An 18,852-nucleotide genomic window follows, 5' to 3' on the forward strand; every position below is an offset into this window, starting at 1 on the left:
CTTCTAAAAAGAAGAAATAATTGTTGCAGTATTTTCTAGTCTTGATTTTGAAGAAATTTTATCCTAAGATATTCATCACTAACAGATTCAATTAAGATTGAATGGAATATACTTAGCCAAAATGTAAGAATTAAAATAGCCTCAATAAAAAAATGACGTAAAGAGGAGACATAAGAGTAAACAGGCTTCTAAATATAGAATTAAAGACACATCAAAATACTATAGTAAGTAGGAATTGAGCTGATGTTATTTTTAAAACTACTCCAGGCAGCCACCACACAAATATATTTGTGTTAGTTTGATGTCATTTGATCACTGTCTTATGTTCTAGCTTGTGAGTGATGTCAAAGTCTACATAGAGAAAAGCTCGCCTGACTTCAACAATTTTCTTAAGCTATTCCTACAGTGCTTTACCAATATTATATGCTTGGTTTAGAAACATGTCCTCAGGCAATACTATATTAACCTCCATAAAATATTATGTCCCAAAAGTATATGATCTAACTATGTCAATGTGTTTGATCCTTTCATGGTGATTCCATACTAGATATGTTAACGTTACAAGAAAATCAGGTGGAGTTGTTCTTCCAATAAGTCCCCACATGTTGTCCAGCACCGTCCTTGCCCACGTGATCATTATGTAAAGTGTTATCTAAAAACAAAAAAAATATTAATCAACACATACTACTTTTAGTCCACAAGGATTATCAGTCGTTCATATAAAATACAAAACATTGATCTTAGTTGCAATAATATACAATGCATACAAATTAAAGATCAATATATGCTGTTATTCTACACTCACAATGATAGCTCTAGTTAGATCAATCCACCAGTATAATTGGATGGCTAAGACGGTAATCCAATTAAGTTGGTAATTAAATCAAAGAAATGGTCATGAGAATAGGCCCTCACAATTTCATTATTGAATCTTTGGTAGTAGAGCATAAGGAGAAACTTTATCACAGTGACAAAAACCATAATTCCAATCATCCATTTTTCTTTCTCCGGGTTCCTGTCAGGATTAAACTGAATTGAAGTATAGTATCAGAAAACAAATCGATGTCAATTGTAATCCATATAATAATCCATTTATGAAATTGATTTAAAGAAAAACTCAGTCCTATAATATGAAATGTTTTATGTGGGAACAATCTTTATTAATTGGTGCTACGTCTGTAGTTTCTAAGTTAGTCATTTATAATTAGACACAAATGCAAAATTTATCATTATATGTTGCTTACAGAGCATGTTATTGCAAATTGCTTTTAGTAGTGATTCTAATTCTTTTTTTGGCCTTCCCTTTTCTCCTAAAATCAACAACTTGTCCTAAAGTAATTTGTGTTGCACGTAAGATATATCACATTTATCACAGAACCTAGTAGATATTTTTTAAAATACCAGTTGTCCATTAACCTTATGAAAAATTACCTAGGATAGATGAATACTGTGGAACTCTACAAATAATTAAAATAACATGTATTTTAGAATATTATGAAATCTAAAATCCATTTTTCATAACATGTATTTTAGAATAGTTTCTCATTTTCTTGCAACTCAGACAAACACATCCATATATATCATGACATGGCTAAATAAAACCAAGTTACATACCTTATTTATGAGTTGTCTACCAGATTCAAACAATATTTATAGTCCTAGGGTCACTATTATGGTTGGAAAAACAACTAGACTCTAAAAATAGTGCAGTAGATGAGTTCAAACATACTATCATATGATAAAAAAATTCCTAGACACATATTGTGTTATCATGTTAATGTATATAATGATCCCAAATATCTATATTCTAATTTACTTTGTACTATGTTTTTGATAATCACCAGAGTTGTTCCTTTCAAGCAGCGAAAGAATACTTTGGAAATGAAAAGCATAAGGAATGTACATGATAAATTGTTAAAAGAAATGGACATTAGGTCTAACTCAACCCTAAAAGCTAATCATGAGGTGCTGGTTGCTCAAGACAATATAACAAAACAATAGATCATTCCCTAAACCAGGGTAGGAAAATCAAACATAAATCTCAGAATATTGCAGCATTGTTAAAAACTTACCACTACTTGCATTCTCTTCTTTTTAATTGGATACCGATACTGGTTTGGGGTTTTCATTGTATGAGAAGTGAACCAACGAATAAATCCAGATAAGATGTCTAATAGGGAGTCCAAGGTTGACAAAATTACATCTAGTGATCTGCTGTCAATAGAGACGTAGACTTTAGGAATGAAAAGAACCATATTTTCAATGTTTGACATATGAATTGCCATTCTTTCACCCTTAATTAGCTAGTTGCTTCAATTCATCCTAGCAAACATTTTTGGTAGAAAACGACATCAGCCCCTCCTTGCAAATTAGTTTATTCTTATTAGAAGTAGTACTATACAGATATCAATTTTTAAGAAACCCAAAAAGTTGACCTGAAGTCCTAATATACACTTAAATTAAAATGGAAAAAGATTGTTGTTGAAGAGGAAGGGAAGAGAATAAATAAATCACGGCATATAGGTTTGATTTGAAATTGAAAACATTATATTTATGATGAAAAAATCATAAAAATAGTATCTTTAGTTGATCCACAGACCAACCTCAGTAACATTTCCAGGTAAATAACCACATTCATTAATTGCGTCCATCTCATTGAATCCTTCAAGCAACCTTTCTTGCTCTTTGTATTATTTAGCAACTTTTCTCTAATTCCCTGTAGATGATAAAGAGATTCCATGAACAAGTCAAGAAAGATTTTTTTGTAAAAAAAAGGTGAAAATAGCAGTGGGAGCTTGATTGTCCAAAACAATGAGTTTGGCTACCTAGAATTAGTTACTTTAAGAATGTCTCATTCACCCTTAAAGTGGATAGAAATAACACTACAATCTCAGGATAACTAATTTGAGGATGAGGTATGTCATGAACCGAACCAAGGCCTAGCCGTGACAGGTATTTTGACAGGTAGCTCAACTGTCAAAATAGGCACCCATGGGCTATATGGGGTCAGCTCCCCCTGCTAAAAGGGCCCAAGTGCGTGTTAGTTGGATGAACTAAAGAAAATCTAAGGGAAATATAATGCCATCAAGGCAGCTAGTCATCCCAAAATATATATCAACTGTGACATATGCATACAGGTGTAATACCCCGAGAATCCCAACCGATAGTAGAACCATAATTCAAGCTCATGAGAAATAAATTTTAGTAATTTGGTAGTTTTATGATCAAGTTTGATGTGTATTAAGGCCTTAAACACGTTCCAGCTATTAGACGAATTAAAACATCCCTTACTGATTGAATTCTAGATAAGGACATTGCAATAATCAAGTTCAAATGATTATATCTTCCATTATACAAAGAATATTTGATCTCATGAACTACCAACAGATAGATAATTGAATTATATTTCCAACTATACCAATTTTACCAAAATCTGATATCGGAGTAAGAAGTTATGACCTTTTTACTGAGAGTTCTCCGAGCTGTCCAGAGTGACGGACAAATTGATAGACCGTCAAGTCAGCGACGGCCTGTCACTTTGGTCGTCAAAACTGAAGCAATAAGGCCCTTTCATGGACCAAAAGTGATGTTGGGAGTGATGGTTAGTCACCAGAGTGATAGTCCGTCACTCTGACCATCAATTTTGTCCAAGACAGCGCTGAAACACCGTTTTAAAGAGATTTTTTGGTCATTTTTCACCCTATTTAACACTTGATCACCCCAAATCAAGGAACATAACTTGTCATTCATCCAAAACATCAAATCAAGATTTCTTTCCAAGATCAAAATCCTTATTTCTTCTTTAAGAAAAATTAAGAGAGATCAAGAGAAGTCAAGAAATCAAGAATCTATCCAAGAACCTTCAAGAAAGAAGTTTCCCCAAGGTATGTAGATGTTGATTCTTGGGTCCTTTTCATCCAAGGAGCTCAAGCACCCATATTTAAAACTTAAAGATTTTATGTTTGTGAAATTCCATTATTTGTATGAGTTGAAATTGATGTTCCATGTGTTGTTAAGTTTTGATTCATGTTTGTTTACAAGATTTGTGAGCTTTGACCCTTGTATGTGGAATTCATGTAATGTTGGTGATAAACCCTCTTGAAGTTTCTCTCTATATTATGTGTTCATGACTTTTGGGTGTAGAATTGGTTGAATAAGCGGAGCATGTCTCCCATAGGTTTGATAAAAGCTTAGGAGAAACATATGGGCCATTATAGTATGTTGAATAGGAAACCCCAAATTGTGAGCTAGTCTATGCATACCTAGTGTTTGATAAAATGCCCAAGTGAATGAAGTATTCCATGATAGTAGGAAATCCCCAAATAATTGTGAACCTATGCATGTCTAGTGTTTATTGAAGGACCTTAGTGAACAAGTGAAGATGTGATAGTAATAAATTCTCCAATTATGTGCTTTTGATATATGCTAAGTTTTTAATACATGCCAAGTGGTTATCAAGTAAGTTATGACATGAATGATTACGATGATACATGAATAATTGAGATGATACATGAATGATTATGACGATGAATGAATGCTTGTGACAATGAATGAATGATTGTGATGATACATGAATGATTGGGATGATACATGAATGATTATAATGATGAATGAATGATTGTGATGATGAATGAATGATTATGATGATGAATGAATGCTTCTGATGATGAATTAATGATTGTGATGATGAATGGATGATCGTGATGATGCAAGAATGATTATGTTTTACTTTTACGTTATCGAGTCCTGGGGGTATTTATACCCGACAATAGAGCTGTTGTCTAGAGCCCGTGTCAGTTCCTCGATAATTCCAGTCGAGCCATAATTCTCAGAACTCATTGAACTATAGAACTCTGTATCCTCATACAATTGTAGAACTTAAGAAAGCTCAGTAATCTCAGTTATTTCCGTAATCTCCATATTGCTGAACTCTGTATCCTCATACAATTGCAGAACTTAAGAAAGCTCAGAAATCTCAGTTATTTTCGTAACCTCTGTATCGCTAGTAATCTATCCCCAGTCCTACAAATTAGCTCAGATCTAATAGTATTCAAATGATTCAATTCTAATCTCAAAAATTATTCGAGAAATCTATTCAAGCTCTGTATCGTTGGTTAGATACCATGATTCAATACCATTTCCGTCAGATACGAAACTAGGTGTAACTCAGTCAAATCTTTTGAGAAACATGATTAGTATCGGATTTATTTCAGTTTTGTTCAGTTAATAATTTAGTTTAGAGTCTTTAAGTTGGGAGTAGAAACTAGCACTGAGCGGGGGAAGGTATGGTGGCTCTCCCCATCAGCGAGAGAGACCAGAGTCATTAGTAGCAATCCCTTAACTCCAGAACTGCATAGCTAGCGCAGGATACAGGAGTCACCGTTAGTACAGGTTGTTACCTCCAGAGGGAGAGTATTTGACTATTATATTGGCTTAGGTTGACTTCTTGGTAAGGGTCATCCGTTAAAGAGGATTGACCAAAGAAAGGTCTTTACCCGTGGCACGGTATTGACATCCTTCCAGTTGGGGTTACAGCTTGGACGCCACCTGTGGTAGGTTAGGGCATGTCGGCTAAGTAACTACTCCCCACAGTTGCAGCTTTAGTCTTAGTTTCAATATAAATCTTCATAAATCAGGACTATCAGATACAGTCATCTATCTCTATGAAGAACTCAGATAGTTCCATTGATTCATGGATCATCCCGTCAGATAGGCTTGGTCTCACATAGAGTTATTTGATATCATATTTAGAGGTATGCTATCAGACAGGATTGATCACAGTATCAGATTTCTATTGACTATTCTTGTTGTTAGATTCAGATATAATCATATTTCTTATCATCGATAATAGCTTCCGGAATCATCCGTTAGAAAAGTTGATCTCTAATCCTGTCAGTCGAAAGAAGTAAGCTCGAAATTCAGTCCTTGTTGTAAATACATCCAGATCCTCAGTCAACAGTATCAGTTGAGTCATTGATTCAGTATCTCAGTGTCAGTAGTGAGTTCAGTCTACAGTAAAGTGGTATCCGAGTTTCAGCATCTAGAGTCGCGATGATTGTGTTCATGGTCTGTGCATTCATGTATGTGTTCTCGTGGGGCATCTTCATGATTATTCAGTTTAGATATTGTGCATGTAGAAGCCCTTGCATTAGCCTACCTCATCTATATACTCAGTACATTCCTGTACTGACACATTTGCGCTATGGTGTTTTATTTGGCACCATAGGTTTAGAGGCACAGGATCCAGAGTTTCCTCAGCAGTTCAGACCCAGTCAGCAACAGTAGCCATAGTAGTGAGTCCTCTTCTTTTGAGGACAAATCTTAGTTTACTATTATTGCATCAAATTTTATTTATTTTTCGTTGATGGAGTTTAGAGGCTTTTCAAACAAATGTATTAGTATTCAGTTTTGAGTATGTATAGATGTGTTGAACCTTATGGCAAGTTTCCATATTTATTTTAGATATTATGCAGTGTACAGGTACAGATATCAGTAAAGAGTTAGCTTGTGGTCCTTCGGGTCCATAAGCACCGTGTTACATCTCGGGATGGGATCTCGGGGCATTACAACAGGTCATCAAGATCAAACCTCATATTGACAAACACGAGTTACCAGTACAAGTCATCCAAGACCCACACCTTCGCGACTTTGCTACATAACCCCCATTAAACCTAATTTTAAAGCAATTTTCACATAACCTATTTATCGATTAATGAACCAACCGCTAAGGTACACCATAGGTATTGCCATACTAAAACACTTGCAAGCTTATCTCTATACCATAACAATCACATTAAAACTTGGGAGAACACCTCGCCCTCTTTGTTCATTAATTCCAAAATCTTAGGGGAATGTCTCTCCCCCTTTTATACATTAATACGATAGCCAATAGGGCTTTTAAAATCCAAGTTCATTGGTTAACCAATTATACAATGCAATAACATAGGTGAGTAAGTCAAATCAAGTGACAATTTCACAATTTAAAGCCATTTAAATATGTAGGTTGAGGGAACACCATTATTCAAAACCAATTCCAATTTCAAAGCATCAATTTAGGGAAAACTATGGCCCCATAGTAAATTCTCCATACCCATGAACCCAAAAGTTCAAAACCATTAATAAAGTATCAACAATGCATAATAAATCATGGGAAAGAAATTTAAAGAGCAACCATGTCCAAACCCCCAACCATGTTGGAAACCCAGGTTCAAAACTATCCAATAAAACTAATTTAATACATGCCTTTTACAAAATAATAATTAGGGAAGAGTAACATTCATGAATTATCCAAGTTTATGGAGAGAAATCAACCTTGAGCCCTTGGAAGGCCTACTTCTTGAAAACTATAAATATCTTGCTTGAGAGAATTTGAGAGTGTTTAATTATGTTATGAATAAGAAATAACCCCACTTGAGTGATTTATGAATGTGGTGTTTTAATTTGGTAAGAAGGGAATTGTCCAAAGTGCCCTCAAATTAAAGGTTGAAATTTAGTAGTCAGCGGCTATGGACCACTGTACGACTCGTAGGGATTCGTTATGGCTCATCACCCTGAGTCATAGCTAAGATAGTTTCTAGAGCTAACACATACTATTGACCCTATGACTTTCCTAATACGAGGAGTTGCTCGTCACATGACCCAAAGACTTATAGAGTCAAGTTCTAGTCAACACAAAAACTATGTGGCTGTACACTGGACATCCTATAATTTACACACAATAACCTGTAATGAGTACTCATGACTCATAGTGAGCCACTCATACTCAGAGTAGAAGACTTAGCCACACACATTGGTCAGGTTACGATTTGGGTCCAACGACTCATCAAGGCCACCTTACGACTCATAGGGTAAGTCGTAGTAAGAACAGTAAGGATAAAATTTTACAAATTTCAAGGACTAAGAATCTGGGTGTTACATTTTTCCTCCCTTAGGATCATTCGTCCTCGAATGACAAGTTAAGTCATTAATTTGCACGATTTGACTCCTAATACAACCAAACTTACCTTTAACAAAGAAAGAAAACAAAAAGATTAAGGAATTTACATACCCCAAGCACGATTATCCGAAGCAAGAAATAGTAATGGCTATTCACACTTTATGTCCTTTTCGACTTCCCATGTAGCTTCTCCACGGTTTTGGTTTCTCCATAGAACCTTTACCGAAGCAACTTTCTTAGTCCATATCCGATGGACTTGCCGATCCAAAATCCCCATTGAGACTTTCTCATATGACAAGGAATCCAAAACACTAACACTCTCCGAAGGAACGACCAAGGAAGGATTACCCACGTACTTTCTCAACATCGAAAAATGAAAGACCAGATGAATTGAACTCAAGATAGAAGGAAACTCTAATTCATAAGCAACACTACCAACCCTCTTCAAAAACAAATACGGACCAACATAACTGGGACTGAGCTTTCTTTTTTTCCTAAACCGCATCACACCCTTCATAAGAGACACCTTTAAGAACACTTAGTCACCAACATTAAACTCTTACTCCCTCTGTCTCACATCCATGTAGGTCTTTTGGCGACTTTGGGTGGTCTTAAGCCTATCTCTAATCACCTTCACCTTCTCCATGGCTTGATGAACCAAATTAAGGCCAAATAACTTATTTTTGCAAACCTTAAACCACTCAATAGGATACCTATACCTCCTACCATACAATGCTTCGAAAGGAGTTATCCCAATACTTGAATGATAGTTATTATTGTATGCAAACTCTATAAGAGGAAAATGGTCAATCCAACTACCACCAAAATTGATCGAACATGACTTTAGCATATCCTCCAAAGTCTGAATGGTCCTCTCTACTTGTCCATCCATTTGAGGGTGGAAAGTGGTGCTGAAGTTCACCATAGTCTCCAAACCTCTCTAAAGTAAATGCCAAAAATAAGATGAGAACTGAGTACCTCAATTAGAAATGATGGAAATTAGAGCACCATGCAGCTTAACTGTCTCCTCAATGAACAACTTGGCATAATCCTCTAAAAAGAAATTAGTCCTCACTAAGAAGAAGTGAGACGATTTAGTCATCCTATGCATATTAACCCAAATAAAATCCAACCAACCAAGAGATCACAGTTGAACGGTAACAAAATCCATATTAACCACTTCCCATTTCCATAAGGGAAGCTAAATCTCTTGAGATAAACCACAGGCCTCAAATGCTCAACCTTTACTTGACACACCATACACTTGGCCATAAAATTGGCTACATCTCTCTTCATATTTTTCCACCAATAAATATCCTTCAAGTCTTGATACATCTTTGTAGAACTAGGATGAACAGTATTCCTTGACTCATGAGCTTCAGCCAAGATCCTCTTTCGTAGTCCATCAATGATAGGAACATATAACCTACCTTGGTAGCTCAAGATGCCATCACCATCAATCGTAAAAGCCATAACTGTATGGTGACCTACATCATCCTTGATTTGTATCAAAACGGGATCCAAAATATGCTTCTCCTTCACCTCAATACCTATAGATGACTTTTCCATTTCTTGAACAATCACACCACCATCCTCGAAATCTAAGAGATGAACTCCAATATTAGCCAAACGATAAATGTCCTTCACCAAATCCCACTTCTCTTTGTCGACATAAGATAAGCTCCCTATGGACAACCTGCTAAGAGAATCAACAACTATGTTAGATTTACCTGGATGATAATGGAGACTTATGTCATAATTTTTTAGCAACTCAAGCCATCTCCTTTGCCTAAGATTTAACATTTTTTGGGTGAACATATATTGCAAACTCTTATAGTCTTAGAATGTATCAACATGAATCCCATACAAGTAATATTGTCATATCTTTAATACAAACACAACAACTAATATTCCAAATCGTGAGTTAGATAGTTCTTTGCATAAACCTTCAACTGTCTAGAAGCATATTCAACCACCTTGCCTTGTTACATCAACACATAACCCAGTCCCACCTGGGATGGATCACAATAGACAACAAAACCATCAGTACCCTCAGGTAGAATCAAGATTGGAGCCGAAGTCAACTTATTCTTCAATATTTCAAAACTACCCTCACAAGCTTTCGACCATAAGAACTTCAACTTTCTCTGAGTCAACTTAGTCAATGGGTTATCAATAGTATAGAAACTCTCCACAAACCTTTTATAATAATCGGGTAAACCCAAGAAGCTCCAAATATCTATTGGAGTCATGGGTCTAGGCCATTACTTAACCACCACAATCTTTTGTGGATCCACCATGGTCTCTTTTCTAGAAATAACATAACCCAGATAGGTCAAAACATTCAACCAGAACTCACACCTTGATAACTTAGCATACAATTGTTATTCCTTAAGAGGCTACAACACTAAATGAAGGTTATCAGCATGATCCACCTTGCTCTTTGAATATACCAAAATATCATCGATGAACACAATGACAAAAAATTGATGGGAAACCAAGTTCATAAAATCCATGAATGTTGCAGAATCATTAGTCAAACCAAATTACATCACTCAAAACTCAAAGTGATCATAATGAGTTCGGAAGACAGTCTTAGGGATATCAACCTCCCTAATGTTCAATTGATAATAACCCGATCGAAGGTTAATCTTAGAAGAGAACTTAGCTCCCTAAAGTTGATCGAACAGATCGTCAATCCTCAGAAGGGGATACTTATTATTTACGGTCACCTTGTTTAATTGGCGGTAGTCTATAAACATTCAAAGAGTCCCACCTTTCTTATGCATGAAGAGCATAGGAGCACTCTAAGGAGAGACACTAAAGGAGATAAAACCCTTATCAAGAAGATCTTTCAACTGCTCCTTGAGTTCCTTCAACTTAGCTGGATCCATTTTATAAGGAGAGATAGAGATAGGATGAGTATCCAGAAGAAGATCAATCCTAAAATCAATTTTCCTATCGAGAGGAACACAGAAAGATCATTAGGAAACACCTCAGAAAACTCACAGACCACAAGGATAGATTGAAATGAAGGTCCTTTGAATCTAGAATCCTTAACATGCATTAGATGGTAAAGGCACCCCTTGGAATGCAATTTCTAGGCTCTAAGATAAGATATAATCCTTCCCATGGGTACTAGGTAACTACCTTCCCATTCAATAACCGGCTCATTTAGGAAATGAAAACTAACCCTTCGGGTCTGATAATCAAGGAAAGCATAGCACAAGTGCATCTAGTCCATCCCTAAAATCACATCAAAGTCTAGCATGTCCAACTCTATCAAATCCACTAATGTCTCTCTACCATAGATAGATACTATGCAATCCCTATAGACTCTTTTGGGCATAATAGAATCACCAACTAGGGTGGACACTAAAAAGGATCTGGAATAAACTCAGTACCAATACAAAAATAAATAGTCATATAAGGGGTCATATAGTAAAAAGTAGACCTAGGATCTAGCAGACAATACATGTCACAAGAGAAAAGTTGTAGCATACCTGTAACAACATTGGGAGATACCTCAGAATCCTGATAGTAGAAAGAGAATACAGACGATTCCAACCCACGTCGGAGATAAAAGCAGTACCCTTTGTTGCGGCAGTAGGAGAAACAACAATAGGGGCCTTGTTTTCCCCCGTAGCGACATCACCTGAAGGACAGTTCTTATGAAAGTTGCTAGGCTGGCCTCATCTGAAACACTTATTTCTCCCCTCCTCACAGAAACCATGGTGCAACTCTCCATAAAATCTATAAAGAAGATGGGATGGAGCTAATTGGGCACCACTGTCCTGAGATTGGTCACCTTGTGCCTTTGTACCAACACTGTTCTGAAGACAATGACCCAACAGCTTTGGATAAAGATCACTAGCTGTAGCTTAGGAACCAAAATTTTGCCACTTCTTATTATACTATTTTCTACCATCTCTACTACTCTACTGCTGACCTCCACTCTGATCCAAATATGAAAACTTCTTATTCTGTCTTTTACTTATGTCAACCTTCTTCTTATTTTCCTCCTCATCCTACTGCATGTGCACTAACAACCTGGAGATGTCCATGTCTTTGTTCAACAGAGCAGCTTTGCACTCCAATACCAAATCATGGGACAACCCCAAAGAAAATTTCCTCATCTGAGCTCTCATAGAGGACACCAACTTTGGAGTGCAAACTCCTTAGGAAAGAAGTGATCAAGGAAAGTACTAGAATAGTTATCCCAAGATGCCAACTCCACTTTCTTATTTATCGACTGATCCCACTCCGCATACCATTGATCTGCCACATCTTTTATCCGGTATGTAATAAATTCCATACCCTCTGAGCTAAAGGCATGCATCATATGGAAAAGCTTTTCCATCTCATTAATGAAACCTTGAGGATCTTCCACAACCTTAGAACAAGTAAAAATCTAAGGTTTGAGCCACATAAACTTGCCAAATCTAGTGAATTCAGTAGAAGGAGTAATATTACTCTCACACTCAAATTTACGAGATTGAGAGGCCACCAACTTAGTAAGCAAATGGATGAAATGACGAAACTCAACATTAGTCACATCACCATGAGGAGCCAAAGGAGGAATAGTGGAATTCGAAGGAACCCTACAGTATCCATCAGCAGTAGGAGCCCTCGACCAGGTCTGAACCCTATAAGTAAGATGGGTTCCATTAATATCATACTTGAATGGGGCGGAGGAGTTTTTTTAAGCATCAGATCTTTAGGGAGGCATGATATTAAATACAAATAAACGGATATTAGAGGAGATTTAAGACCTTAGACTTTATAGCCCAAAAATAGATCACAAGAAAGGAAAATAGTAAAAAATGCCTCATAGCCTCCCCCTTTAAGTATTGTGCACTACATATCCATAAAAGAGACTCTACTTGATACAACTTTGTGGACACTTAATGACACTAAACCTAGGCTCTGATAACAACTCTGTCACTACCCAAACCAGGGCCTGGCTATGATGGGTAACTTAAGTCCCACTGTGGATCGGACACCACCCCTTGAACCTAAACTAAACCCCACACCTTGCCCAACAAGGACCGAATTATAAATATATAACAAGATAGTATAAGATAAGCTCAAAGATTATAAAATATGTCTATAACTAATAACCACCAATCGAATTTGAAACAACCAACTAACACCACTGACATGACCCGACTGGGGCCTTGTTGTAATGGGCATCCCAAGTCTAACTAGGACCAGAGACCACTCCTTTTACCGAACCCAACCTTTTGTCACCTGCCCTCAGTTGGCTAAATTTCAAACATGTAACAAGATAGTATTATAGCTCACATGAAGACTCTGGGATGGGATCACAATCGTGATCGACCCAACCGAGTCCAACTATCCCATACCAATAATCCAACCATACCAAACCAATACCAAGACAAGGGCTATAAACCAACCCATAACCAAAGATATTCCAAAATATAATATACTTAATCCTAAAATGAAATATAATGGAACAACCAACAATATCATCTAATGGTGTAAGCCCACCATCTTATTCTAATGCCAAGGCCAACACCAATACTAATCTCGCCTATTCCAAACCGTAGCAATACCACAAAGCCTCTAACCAAAAGTTTAATAAAAATCCAGTTGGGATATTCCCTAAACCATGGCCAAAATCAACATCCAGAAAAAAAACCAAAATGTCTAGAAGTGTCCATAACATGAAATAGAGCCTTCTAAAAGGATGAAAGCTCACCCCTTCAGTTCGAATATTAACCCCTGAGTCAATCACTTTATAAGAAGAGTAGAATAGTGGTTTTCTGCATATCATAGGTATATAACCGCTAGTAAATAGGTTAGCAGGTGAATGCTAGTATGATCTCAGGAAAAGGATAGAATAATTCCATTTATAAAACAAAGTAAGACCATCTATATACACACAACCATACATATATATATAACTATGATAGGAAAGGGGACCAGGTTTAGCATGCCTTTAAAAACCTTTACCTGGGTTGTGTAGCTTTGCCGTACTACACCACCCATAGGCTATTGGGTTCAGCTCCACCTACGAAAGGGCCTCATGTCCGAAGCCGCATGACTAGGAAAGAAAACCTAGGATGACTAGTACATTCCGTAAAATATAGTGTGGCATCATGCACACGGTCACTAAGACTAACCTCATATCAGTAAATATGAACTTCTAGTTTTTGTTCCCCCCGAGACCTCCACTTGCACGACTTTGCTACACATCCTACCATTATTGCCCAATTAAAACCATTTACCAAGAAACCAAGCAATCCATTTACCATTTATTAACTAAGGCCATTTAGTGGTGGTATTATTATACCAATCATACTTGCAAGTACGATCCATTGCCAACCATATATAGGTTTAAGGGGACTTCCAAGTGCCCTTCTGTTTACTATAGTAAACTACTTGGGGGATTCCATGTACCCCACAAGCATACCCATTTATCCATTTACCTTTTCAAGCCATTTAAACCATGTATAATTCCTTTACCAAGTTCTAAAACAAGCAAGAGTTCCATTAAAAGTACTGAATGCAATGAAAACATTATTATAGGCATTTTATCAAACATATTGGGGTCATAATATGACCAAAGCTAACTCCAATTTCCATTAAATCATTCTCATCCAATCCAATTATCCAAAACCGCCATTAATGCACATAAAGCATAATTAAAACCATGGGAAACCATAACAAACCATTTAATATCAAAACCCTCAATTTATATTTAAAAATAAAATTCATCCAATCAATGTAAGTCGTGAAAACATTCATAAAAACTATGCTTATAGTCAAAATTAACAATGAGGGAAGAGAACATGCCTTAAACCAAGATGATGATGGAAAGAAATCACCAAGACAAGCCCCAAATCAATCCTCTTGTTCAAAATCTATCTTCCCTTGCCCAAAAGTTTTTGAGAGAATTATAGAGTGTTTTAGAATAGTTTCAAAGTTTTAATGATCATAATAATAGGGTAAATAACCTCCCAAGTAGGTTAGAAGTCATGGGACCTTATTAGGGTAAGTGGAAAAATATCTAGAATAACCCTACATAAGTTGTACAAAATCCCGTCCCAGGGGTACGACTGACTCTCATGAGTCGTACCCACCAATACGATTGGTACCCTCTACTCGTATCCTAGTCTCAACCTTTGGATCCAATATTGTCCAGTATACAAATCATTAAACCAAGTCGTATCTAAAGTATACGATCCATACCCTTCATCTGTATCCCTAGCAGATTTAAATCCAAGAAAGATTTTTGACACTATCCACCATACAAGTCCATGGTATGACTTATACCCTGACTTTCGACTCAGAGTAAGCCACTCATACTCATTCAACCTAAGTAACAAATTCTAAGATTAATTTAAGGAACCAAATGACCTTTACCCACCAATACCACTCGTACCTCTAAGTCGTAACTATTCCTGTAACCAAAATCTACCCCACTAATCAATACTGGTCAGTATAAGATAGGACCATACCATCTATACCCCAGCATATGGCTCATACTCATGAGTCATATTAATCTAGAGATCAGAGTTCTAAGAAATTTTCTAGGGGTCAAAACCTAGGGTGTTATAACCACCCAAGTCCACAGTAATACAACAGAGCCTCTCTACAAAGAAAACCTAATCCAGTCTTGGTTGGGACATGCCTCTGACTCTTGATAGATGACAATGACAATGAAAATACAAATATAAACTCATGATTCTAGGCTATGAAAGGAACTGAATACATGTCTAAGTATTTTGGTGAATAAAAGCTCACCACTTCACCATAATAAACCAATGAACCGAACCTATCCACCTAACTCAATGCAGAAAAAGTGACAGTATCTTCGGTACCTGCATAGCATGGGGATACAACATTTGAAGATAGTTAGTGGGGTGACATAAGCATGCCACTCAGGGATAGGGGACAAAATAATTTCAAGTTATACCATTTCAAATACAATATGAACCACCTCATAATATATATATAAATAATATGTCAGGTTAAGGAACAAGGTTTAGCATAAAGTAAAATGTTATCCTGGACTATGTAGCTCAACCGTCATAATAGGCACCCACGGGCTAGATAAGTTCAGGTCCCCCTGCTGAAAGGGCCTCAGTGAGTGTTAGTCGTACGAACTGGAGAAAATCTAAGGAAAATCTAAAGCCATCAAGGAAACTAGCCATCCCAAAATATATATCATGTGTGACATATGCACACAGGTCATCCAGACCAAACCTCATGTCAACTAAAATGAGTTTCTAGTACAAGTCATTCAAGACCCACACCTTTACGGCTTTGCTACATAACCCCCATTAAGTCAATTTTAAAGCAAGTTTCACATAACCCATTTATCAATAAATGAACTTATCGTTAAGGCATACTATGGGTATCATCATACCCAAGCACTTGCAAGTTTATCTCTATGTAATAACAATCACATTAAACTTGGGAGAGCATATCGCCCCTTTGTTCATTAATATCAAAATCTTGGGGGAACGCCTTGCCTCCTTTTTTCTTTAATACATTAGCCAACATGGCTTTTAAATTCCAAGTTCATTGGTTTACCAATTATGCAATGCAATAACATAGGTGAGTAAGTCAAACCAAGTGACAATTTGATAATTTAAAGTCATTTACATAAGTAGGTTGAGGGAACATCATTATTTAAAACTAATCCAATTTCAAAGCATCAATTTAGGGAAAACAATGACCCCTTATTAAATTCTCCATACCCATGCACTCCACATGTTCAAAACCATTATTAAAGCATCAACAATGCATAATAAATTATTGAAAAGCAATTCAAAGAGAAACCATGTCCAAACCCTCATCCATGTTGGAAACCAACGTTCAAAACCATATAATAAAATCAATTTAATACATGCCTTTCACAAAACAATAATTAGGGAAGAGTAACATGCTTGAATTATCCAAGTTTATGGAGAGAAATCAACCCTTGAGCCCTTGGACGACCTACTTCTTGAAAATCCTAAGTTTCTTGCTTTAGAGAACTTGAGAGTGTTTACTTTTGTTATGAATGAGAAATAATCCCCCTTGAGTGCTTTATGAACATGTGATTTTATTTAGGTAAGAAGGAAATTGTCTAAAGTGCCCTCAAATTAAAAGTTGAAATTTAGTTGTCAGTGACTATGGGCCACTATACGACTCATATGGATTCGTTATAACTCGTCACCATGAGTCATAGCCAAGATAGTTTCTAGGGAACACATACACTGTTGACCCCATGACTCACCTAATATGACTCATCACATGACCAAATGACTCATAGGTTCCAGTCGTGGTCAACACCGTAACCATATGGGTGTACACGGGACATTCTGTGATTTACACCCAACAACTCATAATGAGTTCTCACAACTCGTAGTGAGCCACTCGTACTCAGAGTAGAATTCTTAGCCATACACACTGGTCAGGCTATGATTTGGGTCCAACAAATCATCAAGATCCCCTATGACTCGTAGGGTAAGTCGTAGCCAGGACAGTGAGGATAAGATTTCAAATTTTTGAAGACCAAGTATTCGGGGAGTACAAGTTATGTCATGCATTTTATTCCAACCAAACATGAGATATACTCATCCTAAAATTAATCTCGGGATTAGTGTTGTCCCTTATCCATGGTACCAAATGAGTTAGAGACGATCAAGTGAACTATTGTTCATTTAACAGAATCTAAATGTCTTCACAAATAATTCTTAACCTCCTAGGTCATTTCGACCGTATTTTAACATTTAAGAGAGTAGACACGAATGAAACTCAAAATTTGAAGCTGCTAATAAGAGTATCTAAGAAAATAGTACACCTAAGACTTTTGAATATCTGCAACACATTGCTGTTTGACTAGGATTAGTTCCATGGAATCATATTTACAGAATCCAAAATTCAAAACTTACTTTTGGTTATTTCTAGTGAGCACACATGCTCAACTCTGATGTCTACTTTGAGAAAATAAAGAACCAAAAATTATTAACATGGTTCCTGGAAAGGCAACTAACAATAAATTAATGTAATTAACAACACAAAGAGCAAGTCAACGCTCTTCCCTTCCTACCATTTTATATGAGATGATTTGAAGACAAAAGTCAAACTATCTAATTTTCATTATGAATTCACATATAAAATCTCAAAACGAGAAATTGAAATAAAATTTGTATATGTAAAAATATGTATAAAGCATTATAAGTCACATTAACTAATAACATAAAATTATAAAAGACATGAAAAAATTAATGGTCAAACAAAAGTTAGTTTGACCCTCTTAGTAGAAACTGCATCATCACATAAACTGAGACAAATGGAATAATATTCTTCCCTTTTCTATTTTTTTATAAATAAGGTGTATTTAGTTTTTAAAATTTATCTTAATATCATGCTCTTATAGTCATAAAAATATTATTACATATCACAACATAATTGACAAATTTATAAGTGTACTTTTGGTATATGTCAAAATCTTTAATTTCTTATACAACAAATTCAATCAAACAAAGAGCCAGACTGATGGTGTGAAAAAATATATTAGAATACATGTATTTGAAAAGGGAAGGTAAGATGTATTAAATACTCAAAGAGCGAAGTAGACTAAGGAAAGTGAGAGATTGATGATCATAAGAGCAGTGTTGGGGAAGATGGAAGTTACTTGTGCTGAGTTCCCATGTCTAGCCCAACGACATGGGGTGATCGACAACCGACTGAGCAGCGAGATACAACAACTCCATCCTAAAATTATCGCCACAACCACGATCACCATTACTGCGACTAGTGATTGACATGTTTGGGTGAGTTGCTAGTTATCGCCTTAATTGGGAAGACTAGCTGTTTATACTAAAATAATGAGTATTAAATTATTTGGAATTAGGAACACAAGTGGCATGAATACGGACGCAATGAGGATGCAAAGG

The 18,852-nt window shown here is 36.3% G+C and overlaps 1 pseudogene; it reads right to left on the reverse strand.

Annotated features, from left to right (window-relative positions):
• Nucleotides 1-225: 225 nt before the first annotated feature.
• On the reverse strand, nucleotides 226-18,804 carry LOC107865318 (annotated as a pseudogene).
• Nucleotides 18,805-18,852: the final 48 nt, after the last annotated feature.

This window comes from Capsicum annuum, chromosome 3 (assembly GCF_002878395.1).
Source record: "Capsicum annuum cultivar UCD-10X-F1 chromosome 3, UCD10Xv1.1, whole genome shotgun sequence".
Classification (NCBI taxonomy): domain Eukaryota; kingdom Viridiplantae; phylum Streptophyta; class Magnoliopsida; order Solanales; family Solanaceae; genus Capsicum; species Capsicum annuum.